This window comes from Spinacia oleracea, chromosome 6 (assembly GCF_020520425.1).
Source record: "Spinacia oleracea cultivar Varoflay chromosome 6, BTI_SOV_V1, whole genome shotgun sequence".
In the NCBI taxonomy this organism is placed as follows: Eukaryota; Viridiplantae; Streptophyta; class Magnoliopsida; order Caryophyllales; family Amaranthaceae; genus Spinacia; species Spinacia oleracea.
Window position 1 is genome coordinate 42865229 of NC_079492.1, and position 14441 is coordinate 42879669.

Here is a 14441-nt window from a genome sequence, read left to right on the forward strand (position 1 = left end):
ACGATGGGACATGCGTTATGCTACATTACTACTATGGGTTGATTTTAATGCACACATATTACTAAACAGAAGTCAAAACGCTGATTTAGGTTAATTGAAGGTACCTAGCAATAAACCGGTTTGTTCAAGAGTTATCTGATTTAGGCGTGAACAATATAACATGTTAAAGTTAACAAATTTATATGGTGATGGAAGTTGTAAAATATAGATTCAAGTGACAATATAGCATAGGCTATACTACGGTTCTCAGGAACACCTACCACTTGATTTTGCTAGCTTTCCGTTTAGATTTAGAACTTTCCAATGACTGACTGACTGCGGGATGGGGTTCTTCCAGAGTTTTTGTATGTTTTAGGCTTAGGAATTGGGTTAAGGCTTCAGCAGCACTTCGACAATATTCGGGTTGATCAGGTGATCGTGTGGGCAGGGTCTGCTTAACAGAGTGTTAAATGCGGCAGAGACACGAATACGGGACAGAGAAAAGCTTCGATCAATACTCAAGCTTAGGGTTTAGGGTTAGGCATGCGTGTGTTATTTTCCGGAATTTAGAGCCCCTATTTATAGTAAAATAGGCCAGAATAAGATAAATATGAGAAATATGAGTTTTTCGACTGAGATCCGTGCAGCGTTAGAAATTTCCAGCGCTTGGATCAGGAGCGCTGTTAATTTCTAGCGCTTCACATTCTCAGCGCCAGATGTGTCTTGTGACAGCTGGATTAAAAATATCTTTGCGTGATTATGTGATAAACAAATTGCAGCGCCGGAATATTACGACGCTTTTGATTTGTGCGCTGGAACATTGTAGCGCGTACATTGCCAGCGCTAGAATTTTCTAGCGGTGGTGTTTTACTTCGCTTTTCCAGACTTATCGATTTTTACCTGAATCTCTCTCACGGTTTCTATCCTTTGGATTACTAGTTGGGATGAAACTCTTATCCTTTATCCAACGGTAAATCGTAATGCGACTAAAATACTCAGATATTTTGTCTTATACAGTTGCCATTCTGGGCAGCGTTCGTGCATAGCAGTTACTATAAATAGTAGTTTCTAAAAATGGAAATACGGTTTACGGGATCATCGGTCAGTCATGGATCGTTCGTGACATATTTAGGAAAGCTTAGTCAAGCGGTGTTTGGTTTCATCATCGAACACACCGTGTCGGGCCTAGGGACAAATGTAGGCATCTATAGTTAGCCCCCACTTTGATTGAGTCTGAGCAAGACGACAATCAAAGTATTGGTAGACGGAGTGCATCTAGGACCTAGCCTGGTTAAAACCATGTCCAAACGAGGGTTTCACGAGCCCCCGAGTGATAACATTTGACTGAAGGGTCATTACTGGGAATGCCAATAGCTCCCTCACGAGTCATCGGGAATCTACTGACTTGAACTGACTTCTCACAGAGTCATTGAAGACGTTCAACTGGTGGAGCAGAGTTTTTCGAAAACAGATACATAACTTGATTTCTTTTGAGAATGAGGACAGAATACGGATGATACCCGGATACAGAATACGGAATGATCACGGAACACGGATCAAAGAATACAAAGTACAAAATATGAGATACGGAATACGGAGTACAGAATACAAAATATAAAATACGGAATAATGATATTTTTATTAACGAGGAATGAATAAACCTCGAAACGGAATGCAAAATACGAAATACGAAATAATGAAATTTTTATTAACAGGGAACGAATAAACCTTGAAACGGAATACGAAATATGGAATACAGAATAATGACCTTTTTATTAACGAGGAATGAATAAACCTCAAAACAGAATACAGAATAATGACTTTTTTTATTAACGAGGAATGAATAAACCTAGAAACAGAATACGAGGACATACCTCCAAAGAGGAAAACGTGGTGAATGAATAACTCTTCAGGGAGGGGACATACCTCGTTGTTACCGAAGCGGAAAACGTGGTGAATCGGATCCCAAGCCTCCAAAGAAGCATGGTTGAAATGCATATCAAGTTTCACGAACCGGAAGGAGACGAGCACCTCAAGATGCATGCTATCTAGCTCCCTTTTCTCCAACTTGCCTAGCGAACCAAGCCAAGAGTTCAAGGCATTTTCGAAAGACACAACCATTTGCTTTCGTTTGGTGAAGAAGTAGAGGGTGAAGAAGAGCAGTGAAGGATTGGTGCAAGAAAAGTGATCCGGAATGCTCCCCATTTATACAAAAACCAGCACTTACGGTGGTACTCGAAAGGACCACCTGCGCTGGGCGCCAAAGGCGCAGGGCCTGCAAAAGGACTAGCCCAACAACCACTTTATCACTTCAAGTACGCACTCCTCATGGCGTTGTACAACCAAATCAGCTCCAATGATTTATGCCGAATATTCCAGAAGTCGCAAGCCGCGCAATTTCAAGCAGTTGGAATCAGAACCCGGGTCGGGTCATTTTGTTCAAAATTCAAAACCATTCCAGTTCTAGATCAGCGTCCTAAGTCGAGTCAACATATGCAGGAGCAAAAGTTGAATATACTTTGACTTGCGCTTTTTCTAAACTAAAAATCCTCAGTCAAAGTGGGGGCTTATAGTGGGTATATACACCCGAAAAAATGGGCAATTTTTTTTCAAAGTCATCATATGCATGAGCAAACATTGAATATACTTTGACTTGCGCTTTTTCTAAACCAAAAAACCTCAGTCAAAGTGGGGGCTAATAGTGGGTATATACACCCGAAAAAAATGGCAAATATTTTTCATTTGGCATGCATACATATAGACACAAATTTCAAAATGCACACGCAACGCATACGAAATTCAATTCAAACCTTGAAAAATCACACATAGCAAAACTCAAACAATAGAAATTCAAACCATACCAATTCAAACCATACAAAATCCAAGATTCAAACCATACATATCAAAATACAAAAACAAACTACAAAAAATCCATACAAAAAATCCTCATACACAAGCCCAACCAAGGCAAAGCTAGAACTCGCTACCATGCAGGATCAGTCCGAGTCATCCTCGGCCACAATGTCAATCACAGGCTCCTTGTTCCTGTTCCGGCTCATGTGCCTCTCCAACTCCTGGTCCATCTCTGTCCCGGGGGTAGCTGGCTCCTGCTCTGAAATGCGGAGAGTACCAGAAGGCCGCTGAGGTCCTTGCTGATAGGGGAGAAACTGATAAGACCGAGCCGCAGCAAACCGACGCTACATCTCCGTATCCTGAACCTGGCGCATTCGTTCCAGCTTATACCGCTGAGTCCAAGAAGCCGCACCCCAAGGCTGAGAACTGCTCGCTCCTAAGGGGACACCAGGGGAAGGCGTGAAAGGCATCTGACTGCCTGTACCTCTCAAAGAATATGAATGCCTACATGGCTGGGTAGAAGTATGGGGGATATTTCCCCAACCAGCATCTGAGTGCCGCTGGCGAGCTTCAGCACTAGAGCCCAGGCCCCGACCTAAGCTCTGCCCGGTCTGCTCCATCGAAATACCAGCTCGAGGACCCCTACCCTCAGGTTCCCTGTGGCCTCGACGACGCTCCTATACAAAGTTCAAAATTCATGCATCAGATATCCATATACAAGTTTCAAAAATACAAACACCTCGGGATCAATAAACTCACCTCTCTGTCCCGGCCAGCAAGCTTCTTCGTCAGATTGATGCAATGCTTCGTCAATCACAAGCATCCCACGACGCACTCTCGCCCGAGGCGCCTGCATACAAAATTCAAAATCAATTCCTAAATACAAGATTAAAACCAATTTCAAGAAATTACAAAGGCACTTACAGCCGTATAGTACTTCGGAAGAGCATCAGTCGCCATCCTATCTGGAGGAGAGGCCATCGGAACAGTAATCTCCCCCTGCTCCCCATATGAGTCCACAAAGCGGAGGACCCTATCAGCATAGGGAACATCCTCCGAGTCGATCTCCTCGGCTTACAAGCACACATACAATGTTCCAGTTATACAAGATTCAATGATACAAGAATACAAGATTCAAATCCAAAAACTCACCGGCGGCACAAAGCGAACAGGTGGAGCAAGTCTCAATAGGAGGTCCCCATAGCTTGCCCTCCTATCTAAAAACCTCTCCCACGGGAGACAAATGGACTCACCACCAGCCTCCACAGCCTCCGTATAGATCTGGATAACATCAACAGTCTTCGACAACATGGACTCCAAAGGATACAAAGGGACAAACCTGCCTCCTGCACTGTGCTGAAGAGTCACTCGCTCACCCAGATACCACATGGGGCTATAAACCCTCAGGAAAAGCACCCGCCGTCCAGATAAGTAGAAGGCTTGCATACCCGAAGCAGGTGTGGGCGCAATAACAAAAGGATGCCAGACCACGTACAAGACAGACAGCTCAGTCAATATGCAAAGTACAAATGGGATAAAATCCTACACAATTCAAAAATGCACCTCTCTAAAAGGCAAAACCCGTAAATCTCTACGAAAGGTCGCCAAAGACACACTCTTGCGCACCGCTCCTTCCCTAGAGGCAGCAAACGGGTAAGCCGCAACCCTAGGGCGATCTGGCGCCAAGCTAGGAAAATGCTCATAGGCCCAAATCTTGAAAAGCAAACAAGGCATCAGTAAGTCTTATGCATACAAAATTCGACATACAAACATGCAAGTACAAAATACAAAATACAAGGAGTCTTAAATACCTCCAGCACTCTCCACAAGGCAGCTACACTCGTCGAACTCTCCTGGGAAGTCCGGGAAGAATTCTTCATCCAATACAAAAGGTGGCCATATGCCAAGCCACCCCAGTTGAGGCCTGAAACATCCCTCAAGTCGCCCAAAGACCTCAAAAAGCCCACCAGTACGCGACTATTCCTGTAGGGGAATACAATTAAACATATAACATGTGTGGAACATCCCCAAAGCCAGGAAACATGTATAAAGCACTGATTAAGCATACTTACATTTGAAGCGTGTTTTCCCGAGTTTAGTATTAACGAACAGGAACAAAGAACTCCAATTGTTGTTCCTCTATTTGGTTCACTGACACGTTCAGATCCGTCTTGATAATCGTAGCTTAGACAATATTCAAGAGTGTTTGCTTTTTCGGGAAGAACAGTTTTGAGTAGAGAGCAAAACTGAAACAACATAATTTCAGAATTAGGTTTAGGGTAGGGAAAACTATTGTAGAGTGTGGAATATAACCCTAAGGTTATATTGTGTGTAACCGGCCAAGGCACAAGGCCTTAACCGGCCACACGCATGCCCACACTCACGCAAGCCCATACGCGGCAGCCAAGCAACACAGTAGTGGGCCGTGGGCCTTGCTGCTCGCTTGCTGCGCTGCTGCCCAACTGCGAGCACACTCGTGCCGCGGGCTGGCTTGCTTGCTACGCGCAATCTTGCTGGATTGTTGGGCCTTGCGCGCATGCGCGCTTGGCTCGACGGGGCGGCAACTCCATTGCGGCTCGTATTCGCGACTAATGCCTTACGGCTATTATTTATCGTATCGTACACGACGAATCACCGTCGTACGATACGATTATTTGTTTCGCCCAGCTTACGAATATTCGCGATACGATACACGATTCCGATGCAAGGTCGTATCGTATAATATGTTTTTCTGAACTAATTCCCGAAAACCTATTAAATGAATTTCCGATTCATTTAATCCGGTGATCTACTACATGCCATTGGTGTGACCTTATAGGTTCAGTCAAGAGTAAGCTGTGAGTCTAATATAGATCAGAACTCACTGATCGAAAGCATTGCTCCAGCTAGCTGTTCCGATCACTTGATCTCACTGAATTAATTGTTCGTAATTAATCTGAACCTTGGTATTAGACTTAATGCACCTTGGGTGAAGGACACATTTCCTTAAATTCCTGCCAGGGGCAACTAATCGTCCTACAATAGCCAGAAGGAAGAGACGAACCCTCTGCTCCGCTGTCATGCCAGTCATAGTCAAAATCACCTCCACGGAAGCGTAGGACTTGCTATCGGCGATCCAGTCCCTCACACCATCAGAATGCCATCTCAAGTCGGAGTCGAAAACCACCTCCCTCTGAGAAAACGAGAGACCAGTGACCATGGCGAACTCGAAGGGGGTGATAGTAATCTCCCCCCAGCCCATGTGAAATATGTTGGTGGTGTCCCACCATTACTCCAGCAAGGCTTGTGTCCGGGATTTGACACCCACCTTCCCTCTAAAGCCTCTTGTTGCCTCCTAGAAAGGAGCAAAATAGGTCTGATCCTAAGTTGCCCGGGTCTCCTCGACGTCAAGAATGGTCGGAGAGATAGTCCAAAGCTTTTCCAAACACCAAAACGTTCGTATCCCTTCCCTACCAGTCTACAAAAAGGGTGGATCAATACAAACCTATACAAGTTCAAATAGAAAGCTCAAATCATAGTACAAGGCATACCAAACCAGCGCGTGGCCGCTGAGACAAGTGAAACTCTGGGTGGAATACAAGGTATGTGAACTGCTAGTCGTCCCCCTTGAAAACGGGTTTTCCCCTCGGGACCATACCAGCAGGCGGTGGATCTGCCTCAGCCGCTTCATTATCAGAAGCATCCTCCATAGCCGCTCGACTGGTCGAGCATTCGGCAAGTTTCCTCCGAGTGTGACGAGGGATACCAAAATATTCAAGATACAAAAATTAACATCCAAGTCTGGAGGCTATCTTATACTAGCCCGTAAAAAAATCAAGAGTCTAAATATCCCCAATGGCAATACAAGTTTAGCCAGGGACCTCCATTTTAAAAGAGTATTCAAATTCAACGCCTAGGCTATCCATGCCGAAGCAGGTATCCGAGTTCTACACCAACGCCTAGGCTATCAAAGCCGAAGCAGGTATCCGAGTTCTACACCAACGCCTAGGCTATCCATGCCGAAGCAGGTATTCGAGTTCTACACCAACGCCTAGGCTATCCATGCCGAAGCAGGTATTCAAATTCTACAACAACGCTTAGGCTATCCCAGCCTATTCTCCTACAAGACCCACCAAGGTCACCAGTGGAGTCACTATCTACAAGTACTAAGTACAAAATTCAAAATACAAGAGTTCAATTTCTACAAAGTTCCAACAGTTCAAGTTCAAATGGCTACCAAACAATTTTCTTCATATAAGATACAAGAAGCTTACTACTATACAAATACAACATCAATTAGTACAAGAACATTTCAAGTGCAAAAGACCTACATGCAATCCTAAGGTAATTTCATAAACAAAACATGAAATACTTAAATGGACAAAGGTGGAGGCAAGACAAGAGCAACAAAATCAAAGGGAGAGAGCAATCGAACTTTGAGAAAACAAGAAGGAACAAGTGAATGTACTCATACAAGAGCACGACGGGGGGCCCTATATAACCAAGCCCTGCGCTGGGTGTTGGCCCTTACGCCAGGCGCAGACTCTGACCCATGCGAGGAGGATCTAGGAGCGGTCATCCGTGTTGATTGCGCGTACTTTGCTGCTACGGTTTTCTACACCATGCATCAAACATTAATTCATAATATCTTCCGACGAATACTGGTATACTTATGTTTTTCCAACATTGACAGATAAATATCTCAAGAATACGAGGATTAATGTTTGATACGAGAATACGAGAATACGAGAATACGAGGATTAGAATACGAAGTCCGAAAAATACAAGGATTCAAGCATTCGACTCCCAGCGGACCCAAGCTCCGGGAATGTCAACCAAATTTTTAAATTCTAAGAGTTAATAAAAAACTCTTTCCCCAGTGGATATTCCCCAGCGGATCAAGCCTCAAACGGCACTTCGTACAAAAGCCCAGCGGAACAACTCTTGGAGTTTGGGCTCAATCCCAAGTAGAAGGTTTGGAGTAACAACCACTTAGGGATCCCATGGTGAGGGCACTCCCTTTGGTACTCTTTAAAACGATCCCAAGCTTCGAAAAGTGACTCGTCTCGCTTTTGCTCAAAGGATTGGATTTTATGGCGATATTCCGCCGTCTTCACATGTGAGTAAAACTTCCTCAAAAACGCAGTAGTCACTTCGTTCCAAGTGCAAAGTGAATTTGGCTTGACCTCCTTGTCAAGCCAATCGCTAGCTCGCCCAAGGAGAGAGAAACGGAATAGAGTCAACCGCACATAGTCCGAGGTCACACCATTGTGTTTGATTGTATCACAATAATGTTCGAATTGCTTTAGGTGCTGATGTGGTGATTCGTTGCTCTTCCCACAAAAAGGATGGCTTTGAACCAAGTTGATCAAGGCGGGCTTGATCTCAAAGTTATTGGCATTAGTTGTGGGAGCTTAGATGCCACATGTTCCTTCAAATGCTCCCGGTATACCCAAATTCTTTACCAGGAGAGCCATGGTTTCAAAAGCTTGCCCACTCTCTTCTTTTTCCACGCCTACACTCAAGGATTCAAACCGGTTGTGGCTTGATGAGCGAGTTCGAACGCGCCTCAATCTCCTTAGTGTCCTCTCCAATTCAAGGTCAAGAGGGTGGAGAGATCTTTGACGTACACGACCCCTATCAAGCATACAAACTCAAAGAACACGTGAGTATTGCAAAGGAAATAAGAAAGCAAAACAAGAATGCAATGTTTTTGTATTTTCTAATGGTAAACTAGTCTCAACAAAACTCAATAACAACGACCGTTCCCAGGCAACGACGCCATTTTGATAGGGATATTTTCCGTCGTTGAAAAGAAAACAACCCGACCAAACAAAATTTATAAACCACTATCTAACTGGCTATATTGCTATAGCGGCAAGTATAGGGATCGTCCCATAGAAACGGTGGTCATTGAGTTTAGGTATTAAGCTAGTTTGAACAAGAGTTTGTTTGAATTGTATTCTAGAAAGCTAAAGCTAACAAATATATGAATTGAATCGATAAAGGGAAATGCTAGGGAGTCGGGGATAGCCTAGGGAAATCGGGGGAAACGAACTAAACAATTAAGACATCATGATCATGCAACGACTTGGTGTATAGGCAAATAGAATCGAATGACGAACCCGCCACCTCTCGGATGGGGAACGCGAAGCGTCTAATCTACGGAAGATATTTCGCCTAATCCTAGACTAAACAAACTTGCATATAATAGGCACCACTATTCACTTACACAAGTTAGGCTCACAATGTCTTGCCAAACCTAGCCTATGCAATCCAATCAAATCCCAATCAAATAGTATTTGCAACTACCACTCAATTAGGCATGGATATCCTATCACCAAATCATATTTAATTACAACAATCAATCATCAATTCAATCATCAATTTCCCCTAATTAAACCCCTAAGATTATCCCCTTTCCCTAACCTAAGACTACTCACTACACATGCTAGAAACTATGAAATTCATGGATTCTAAGCAAGCAATCATGAAATTGAAGGAGTAGAAAGAAGGAATCAAAGAGTAGAGCATTCAATTGCAAAATCAATTAAAGAATTAAGAAACAATTCAACTAAAACCAAAGCAAGAGGAATTCAAGAATTAAGAGAAATTAAAGAACAAAAGCAAAATAGAAAGAACAAGGAACTAAGGAATTGAATTGAATTGCAAGAAATTAAAAGAAGATTTGAAGAAATTACAGCTTGAAGCTTCAAAGTAGAAGAGTTTCTCTCTCTAGAACTGCTGAAAATCTATTTTGGAATTCTAAAAATGTTAATATAAAACTAGATTTTCTAAAATTAAAATGAAAAATCTATTTATAAGTTTCCCCATATAGAAGCTTAAATTCGAAAATCCGCAGCCCGCGCAACCATTCGGTCGCACATACCCTATGTGCGATCGAACATAGAAAGCCAATTCGAGCAACCATTAAGTCCTGTGCGAGCAAATGAAGAGAAGACCAATTCATTCGTCATGTGCAACCGAACAGAAAATCACGTTCGGTCGAATGAGCTTTCCTTGGCCATGTCTCCCTTGAATTCTTAATTTGGTTGAACAGCTGAACATGTGTGGGCGCACGAAATCTTGTGCAGTCGAACGAAAGTCTGTGCGGTCGTTTACCAAATTTGGGGCATTCTGTCTCCAAAATCTAATTTGTGCGACCGTTTAACAGAGCTCGATCGCACAAAGGGGCTTTTGTACGATCGAACAAAAAGGGCTGTTCGGTCGCACAAAGCTCCATCTTCCATGAATCCACCAGCTCTCCTCTGTTCGGGCGCACAAACTTCTGTTCGGTCGTACAAGCCCTGTTTTGGCTCAATTCTACTTGTTTTCCATCACTTTTCACCATAATCACCTACAAAGCACAAGATGAAAAGAAACTTATAAAAATCATACGAAAAGCTATAAAAACTATGAAAAAGCATAATAAACTAACATGAAATCCTAAGCAAAGAGCGACATCAATGTCGCTCATCAAACTCCCCCAAGCTAGGCGTTTGCTAGTCTCTAGCAAACTAAGCACGAAATAGGGAAGAATGAGCAATTATTCGAATTCGAAAAACTAGAAAAAACAAGAACTACAAGAATATACATCCTAACTCACTTTCGTAGGAATCACGGTTGCATTTAAGAGTATGCAACAAGCTCTTTAAACCCCACAATCGCTCATGAGGGCGAGTGGGATCTCGCAAGGGTTTCCAAAGAGAATCACCCATAACGCTTCCAAAAATTTGAATCAAGGCAAGACCTAAAATGAAAAAAAAACCAAGAAAAGGAAAGAAAAGAAAGAAGAAAGAAAAGAGAAAGAAAGGAAAAGAAAATAGAAAAGAAAGAAAGTAAAATTAAACTACAAAATCCAAGAAAAGGGCCTATATTATGGAACGAGCACGAAAGAATGCTAATATTACTAACCAAATAAATAAATGCACGTTAACCAATGTCCTAAGTCGAGTGAAAGATTCAAATGCAGAGCAAAGAGAACTAAGGGCAAGCACCTATCAATTCCCCTTCAACCGAGCATACCACGTCAAATCTCTAGATCTCATCCACCCTTAAGAATAGTTTCTCAAGACGCCGCGAAGGCGCCGGGAAACAAGAATTGCAAGGGAGAAGAGAAGGTTACCCGAAATCTTAGAATGACAATCCCATTCCATAAACTTGACCAAATCCTCCCTCCACCGACAAAGACTCAACTCAAAAGGGTCAAGAGGACTTTTTAGGGTGTAACGTAGGCTAGGGGTAAGGTGTGGAACAAATGTGGTAATTGGTGCTCATACCTAAAGTGAAGCGCAATGAATGAACTCAACTCAAGCAAATCGAACCAAAACAAACTCATACCACTTATTTGGGGTACCCCCAAGCTTATTCAACAACAAAACTAAACTAAAACTCTTTTTGCTCTTTTCTTGATTTGATTTTCTCTTTTTTTTTGTGTTTCAATTGAACTTTTCTTAATGCCTTGTTTTTCTCTATTTTTGACTTTTTCACAACTTTCCTTTCTCTTTTTGCATATGCATCATTTATTCACTATATACAACATAATTCCCAAACTTTGCCATTCATACCAACATCAATCATTCCTCAACTTTGCATAATCATTTAAAACCATCAAGCATCATAACTCAAAGCTTCACTATCACTTCTAAGGGTGAAAATAAAACAAAGGCTATTAGGCTTGTAATGTGCTTATAAGAAATGAAGGGGCAAGGCTCAAATGGCTAGGGAGGGGGAAAATGCAAACAAAAATATATGAGAAAAATAGAAAATAAAGTCCTAAACTAAAAAGAAAAATAGTCACCGAAAGAAATGCCTCTATCGTCCCCTAAAGTGGTTCGGTCGCGGTCTCGGGAAGGAAATAGTCAAACTCGGGAGATAAGAAAGTCAATGCCAAGGATCCATGCCACTCAACATATGTAAACATGTGTTTGGGATAATATGAACATGATCCTCACATGGGAGCAAATACTACTCTCTCCGGTTTCAAGTCACTAGAGAGATCGACACCATCTTACCAGAAGCCAAGGGTTCAAGACGCATGCTACCCAAAGTTCAACCAACTTTCTTGACACCTAAATCCTAGATTCCACCCAAGACATTGAAAACCGTTCAAACATCTACGGATTAGGAATAAAAGCATTCTAGCCTACAAGTTCCAATTTTATTTGCCGAAATCAAAAGGAAAACAAAAAGAAACAAAAGAAAACAAACGAAACTAAAAGAAACTAAAATCAAACTAAAAACAAACTAAAAACAAACTAAAAACAAACTAAAAACAAAGAAACTAATATATACAAGTGCACATAAGGTATGATTTCCAAGACATGAGCATCACAAATAGGCAACTACACAACAAAACTCCCCCAAGCTTGAATTAGGCCATGTCCTTAAGGCCTAAAACCAAACTAGGAGGGGCACATCTACCCATCCAACCAAATGCCCCATATGCAATATGCCCGTCCCAAAGAATGCATGTGAGATAGAAGGATATTACTGGAGATGCCGTGGGAGCAAGTCCCGCAAAGAACCGGTAAAAACCGAACCAAACTCACCGAAAAATCGACGGACAAGGCAATGGTGGAAAGTGTGAACCCACCGCAATGAAACCAAACCAAGAATATGCATAAAGGCCGCGGGGTGCCTCCCGGTAGCGCTCGTTTAACGTCATTAGCTTGAAGGACCCCCCAAAAGGTCAAGGGGTGTCAAACACACCCAACTTTGGGTCATCACTAGTCAACATGCACTTCTTTGCCCCTTTGGGCACAAACATCTTACCAAAATCACCACTCATGGGATGGGGACCAAACCAATTCTTCCTAGGCGTAGGATCGCCTTGCTTAGACTTCTTGCTCATGCATCTCTTACCATCAATTGCCGGAGTGTTGTCTCCGGCATCATCAAGATCCATCCTGAATGTGTCGGGAATGGTGATGACATCATAAAAGGAGTCACCTAACACCAAAGAGCTCTCATGCACATTCTTCTTGACTTTCCTATCAATCTCAATATCACACTTAGAAACACAAGGATTGTTAGGAGAATTAGCACAGGAATAATGGTGCTCAACACAAGCAATAGTGTTAATTTTCATGCAACTTCTCATTTTAGAGCAACATTGATCATCAATAGCAAGCTTGAAACTAGCCTTGGCGTCTCCCGATTTCAAAGTGATGAGGCCACCTTGAACATCGATGAGAGCACCCGCCGTAGCTAAGAAAAGCCTCCCTAAGATGATAGGGGTATGCGCGTCCTCATCGATGTCCAAGACAATGAAGTCAACAAGGAAAGTCAACTTCCCTATCACTAGGGTACATCATCAACCCTACCCAATGGGAACATAACCGAGCGATCGACTAATTGCAAGGACATAGGGGTAGGGGTGAAATCGCCAAGACTAAGTTTCTCATAAATTTTTTACGGCAAAATACTTACGCTCGCCCCCAAATCACATAGAGCGTTGTCAAACTTAAGCTCTTGGATGCTACAAGGAATCGAGAAGCTCCCGGGATCCTTGAGCTTTGGGGGGAACGTTCTCAAAATCATAGCACTACAATGCTCCGTTAGGTGCACGGTTTCATTGGTGCCACAAGTCCTTTTGCCGCTCAAAATGTCTCTCATGAACCGGGAATAATGTGGCATTTTCTTAAGCGCCTCGGTGAAAGACAATGACACATATAGCGTGCTAATGGTTTCCCAAAACTTGTGAAATTGATCATCTAGCTTTTTCCGGCAAATCTTTGAGGGTAGGGGGGAGGAGGAATTGGGAGAGGAGGAAGAGTAGTCTTCTTCGACTTAACACCATCTCTCACGTTGTTGACATGAGACTTCTCTTTCGCCTTATCACAGTCCGGAGACTCATTCCCCGTAGAATCCTCACCCCTAGAGCAAGGTGCATCAACATGCTGAGCACCATCATTTAGAATCATCCTACCCCTAGTCACAACCGAATACAATTGTTTAGGTGCTTGACCTTGGGGTGGGAGACTAGTATGCACTTGTTGTTCTTTGATGGTGCTAGCTAGTTGTGCTAGTTGGGTCTCAATCATTTTCAAGTGAGTGTTGGATTGCTTGAATCCATCCTCGAACTCAACATTCTTCTTGGCTTGCGCCCCCACGAACGACTCCATGAGAGCCTCAAGATTAGACTTGAGAGGGGGGAGTGGTGGAGGTGCATTGCCATAACCACTAAGGTTTTGTTGGAATTGGTTTCCATAGGTCCTCGGTCCATTGAATCCGGGAGGTGGATATTGAGAAACACCATATGGAGCTCCCGAGTTCAACGGATAACCCCCACTAGAGGCACCCCTAAATTGCCCATAAGAGTAGTTGTAACCCCCTCCACCTTGATGGTTGGGATTATAACTACCTTGATTGTATTGGGCTTGATTGCCAAGACCATGAGATTGGCCATATGGTGCTTGGCCATGATACTCTTGCGCTCTATAGCCACCTCGGCCTTGACTATCATACCCACCTCCTTGGCCATGGCCTTGGTAGGATCCATAGATAGGGGGCCCTCTAGGTGTTTGCCTAGCAAAGTTTTTATTATTCGGGTTATCATTTCTAGACCTCTCATTCAAGGCATGGGCATATTCCATATCAAAATCACCTTCACAAGAAGGGCCATAATC

General features: G+C 43.0%; 1 non-coding gene across 1 annotated transcript; it reads left to right on the plus strand.

Moving 5' to 3' along the window:
• The first annotated feature begins 7809 nt into the window (after nt 1-7809).
• Nucleotides 7810-7912, plus strand: LOC130464638 (small nucleolar RNA R71). Its single transcript, XR_008925008.1, has one exon. It is a non-coding gene; the product is annotated as a small nucleolar RNA R71 (small nucleolar RNA).
• Nucleotides 7913-14441: the final 6529 nt, after the last annotated feature.